This window comes from Lycium barbarum, chromosome 7 (genome assembly GCF_019175385.1).
Source record: "Lycium barbarum isolate Lr01 chromosome 7, ASM1917538v2, whole genome shotgun sequence".
Taxonomy (NCBI): domain Eukaryota; kingdom Viridiplantae; phylum Streptophyta; class Magnoliopsida; order Solanales; family Solanaceae; genus Lycium; species Lycium barbarum.
In genome coordinates, this window is record NC_083343.1 from 35,564,529 (window position 1) to 35,569,052 (window position 4,524).

At 36.6% G+C, this 4,524-nt stretch overlaps 1 long non-coding RNA gene across 1 annotated transcript; it reads left to right on the forward strand.

The window, feature by feature from the left end:
- Positions 1-992: 992 nt before the first annotated feature.
- LOC132603388 (uncharacterized) lies at positions 993-4,267 on the forward strand. The gene is made up of 2 exons (XR_009568213.1): positions 993-1,405; positions 3,913-4,267. It is a non-coding gene; the product is annotated as an uncharacterized LOC132603388 (long non-coding RNA).
- The last annotated feature ends 257 nt before the right edge of the window (positions 4,268-4,524 follow it).

Genomic DNA, 4,524 nt, shown 5'->3' on the forward strand with positions numbered 1-4,524 from the left:
AAGGCCACCCAAAGATCTTTCTCTAATGATGTCCATTTCCTATTTTGGACATTATGGTTATTTGTTAGAAAGATTTCATTCCTCGACATGTTTTAGATTTGAGTCCTTGTACGATGACTTTCGGATTGTGGGAAAATTGTAATAGTTAAGACTTCCACACTTCATTATTTTATGGCATGACTTTTTTTTATTATCTTATGTTTGAATGAGTAATAACCGATTGAATTGACTAATATAAAGATAAACTTGAGAAGATGACTTATGTGTTGGTTCGCCCACTAGGGGTTAGTGCGGGTGCAAGTCATGGAGGGTTGGGTCGTGACACTGTCGGTATTAGATCTTTAGGTTCGTCGATCTCGTCCTACAAGGACATGTCTAGTAGAGTCTTGCGGATCGGTATGGAGATGTCTGTACTTATCTTAGAGAGGCTACCAGACACTAGGAAAATTCCCTTTTCTTTCTTTCGTGCTACTTGATTCCAATTGGTAGCTGATGATTCAAATTGGTATCTAACTATCCTGCACTCTCTCGCAGATGGTGAGAACATGCGCGGCAGGAGCCAGAGGAAGAGATGGAGGCAGAGGAGTTGGTAGAGGGGCGGCCCCAGCTGGGGGCGGAGTCCTAGTAGTTGATCTCATGCCTCCAGTGGTTCCTAATTAGGCCGTAGGAGATGCAGCCGAACCAGCCCAGCCAGCGGCAGTACTAGTCCCACCAGGAGCTGTAGCTGCTCCTAGTAGGGCTGCGCATAAATGGTTCAAACCGAAAAAACCGACCGAACTGAACCAAATTTAATTTCGGTTTTGGTTTTTTCGATTTATTCAGTTCGGTTTAAATTTATAAGATTTCAACAATTCGGTTCGGTTTCGGTTTATGCAAAATTTAATTCGGTTAAAATAAAAAATCGAATTTTAACAAGCCTTTTTTTCTTGAAACATATATTATACATATATATTGGGCTTTTGCCCCTAAATAATAAACTAAAAGGCCCAAATCCCAATCCCAATATAAAAATATACAAGTCCAACCAAATTATTGATATGGTATCCAACTATCCATCTAATAGCATCTACCCAAGCAAAAAAAAAATTACTTCTACTCATCTTCTTTCAGCTACTCAAAAGTCAAAACCCTATCCATTTGTGGTTCACTTGAAACTCAAAACTCAAAGTAATCAAATCCATCGGGAACGGATTCCTCATCAAACTCGGAGACGGTACCTGAAGTCCTGAATTGGTCTTTCTAGCAATGCATTCTTAATCTTTGCCACTACAGTGAGAGGAGACCAGATCAGCAAACCAATTGCTCTCTACTTGTCATCTACTCATCTTCGGCTAGGGGTTTACTTGCTCACTTCTAACTTGTCAGCTTCAACTTGTTGTCTTCCATCTTCAGCTAGGGTTCTTAAGTAAGTTAGTTTTTTGCTTTTTCATTTGGAATTTTTGAAATACAGAACATTTAATCAAAAGGGTTTGAGATGCATTTTGTTCATGATTCTTGAATTATTTGTTTGTCCATGTTGGATTTTTAGTAGTAGCCTTTTGTGTTTTGGCCTGTGGATTTGTAGAAGTAATCGAGCGAGAAGATAGAAAAACTAACGAGCACATAACGACACAAGGTAGGGCTTCAAATGAAAACACACCTAACACTTTATGTCCAAGTCCAGTTGAATCTGAATCTGAATCTGAAGTTGAAGCTTCAAAGAAAAGAAAAGTCATGGAACCTAGAGCTGGTTGTTGGAAGCATTTTGAAAGGGTAGTTGTCGATGGACCTCATAGAGCAAAATGTATGTATTGTGGGAAATCTTAGCAGCTACAACAAAAAAGGTACTACATCAATGAATAACCATTTGAAGAAGTGTCCTAATCTTCCCCGCCCTGTAGATGATAGTCAAACACACATAAGTTTTCTGCCTTCTTCAATTGGGGAAAAGGAAGGGGTGATTAGCAATTGGAGATTTGACCAAGAAAAAAGTAGGAGAGCTTTAGCTAAATGGTAATTATTGATGAGTTCCCATTTAATTTTGTTGAAAAGGAAGGTTTTAAAAGTTTATGGCAGTCACTGTGCCACAATTCCAGATTCCTTTTTGTAGGACCTTGACAAGAGATTGTTTTGATCGCTATAGTGAAGAAAGACAAAAGTTGAAGAAGATTTTCAACGAAGCACATCCAAACATTTGTCTTAAGACAGATACTTGGACATTTACACAAAGAATCAACTACATGTGTCTGACGGTTCATTTTATTGATTGAAACTGGAAATTGCATAAAAGATTTATAAATTTTTGTCCTATTTCTAGTCATAAGGGTGATGATATGGCGGCTACGATTATTAATTGCTTGCTTGAATAGGGTTTTGATAGTGTATTTACTATTACAGTTGATAATGCTAGTTCCAATGATGTAACCGTGAAAGAAGTGTCAAAATAATTGAATAATTAGGGAACTACTATAATGAAGGGTAAACACCTTCATGTGAGGTGCATAGCTCATATACTTAATCTTATTGTGCAAGATGGGTTGTAGGAAAGTGGTGATTCTATCAAGCGAGTTAGACAAGCTGTGAGATACATTAGGCAGTCACCTGCAAGACTAAGAAAGTTCAAAGAATTTTGTGAATCTCAATTAATAACTTGTAACAAATCATTAAGTTTAGATGTTCCTACTCAATGGAACTCTACATACTTGATGCTTGATAAAACACAATATTTTGAGCTTGCCTTTGAAAGATATGGTTATCATGATGTTGGATTCTTGGATTATCTTTGTACTTGTATTTGTGAAGATGGAACTCGTGCAGGTGTTCTCATAAGTTTTGATTGGCAAAATGTGAAGACAATGTGCACTTTACTGAAATTACTGAGCTTGATCTTATTTTGAAAGAGATGATGCAAACTGAAGATGCGAGTTTGAAATTAATGTCAACAAGAATGAAAGAAAAGTTCAAGAAGTATTGGGGTGAACCAGATAAAATGAACAAAATGATTTTTTTTTTGCATCTGTGTTGGATCCCCATAACAAGCTTGAATATGTTCCTTTTGCAATGGAGGATATGTTTGGAGAAGAACCGGGAAGAAACTAATTGGTGAAGTGAGTAAAGATATGCATTCTTTGTTTGATTATTATGGTAAGAAAAGATCAAAAGGCTCTCTCCTTGCCTCATCTTCACCTACTTCATCTGTCATCTCATTGAGTACATCTAGTGTGAGTGGTTATGGCTACTTTCAAAGAAGAGGAACAATGAGAATGAAATAATTATTTGAGAGACAAAAAGAAGTTAGTGGAGGTTTAGGTAGTAAATCGGAGTTAGATAGATATCTTGGTGAAGATATTGAGCCAGAGTCGGACAGGTTTAATATATTAGAGTGGTGGAAAGTTCATGAACCGAGGTTTCGTATTTTCGCGGAGATGGCTCGTGATGTGTTGGCCATTCCCGTTTCATGTGTTGCATCAGAAAGTGCATTCAGCATAGGAGGTCGTATTCTTGATCCCTTTAGGAGTTCCTTGACTTCTAAAGTCGTATTCTTGATCCCTTTAGGAGTTCCTTGACTTCTAAACTGGTGCAATCTCCTATTTGTCTTCAAGATTGGCTTAGCAGTGAACCTATTCATATTAATATTGAGGAAGATTTAGAGTATCTTAAGAAGCTTGAACTTCGTAAGTTTTTTGTGTTTTGTATGTTCATTATATTGAAAATAATTTTCTTATTTATGATGCATAACAAGTTCTTACATATATCTTTTTTAGATATGGTTAGTTCTGGAAAAGAATCTAGTATTGTGGAAATATAGTTGCAACTAGTTTCACTGTGTGGTAAGTAGAAAACTTCTATATATAACATGTTTAAGTATATGTCCTTGATTTATTTTATTATCATTGTGTCTGACTTATAATTATGTTTTCTTTTGTTGTAAAGGTTTGATCATGCCGCCTAAATGGCAATCACTAGTTTGGGATCACTACGAAATGGTGGAGGAAATTTAAGGAGTGCGCATGATGAAATGTATCCATTGTGGTCGAATTTACCGTTGTCACTTGAGGTGAAATGGGACTGAAGGCCTATGGAGACATGTTTAGAGATGTCTTGAAAAATAACAAGCAATGCCACTGACGCTACAAGTTAATTTTGAAGTTTAGAATTTAGACTATGCAGTTATAACTTATGATATTGTTGTTTAATTATGCACTTGGTGTTGATGACTGTTGCTTGCTGCTTTAATTCGAAACTTTAGACTGTTCTAACTTTAAATGGTGTGTGATTTGTGACTGCTGATTTGGTGTTAATGACTGTGTGAGTTGTGACTATATTATATATATATATTGGACTAGGTATTCTCCTCATAGCTGTTTCCATGGTGTTGTAGAAGTAATTGTCACCATAGTGTAGGTTCTGTGATTGCAGAAAAACCTTGAAATACAGGAGTAAATGTAACTTGAGGAGTTCCCTTGAATTTCTATAGTCTGGGAGCTATATATTGGTTATTAGATTCTGCAGTAGCAGCTCTGACAATCTCATGTAAATGGCAGG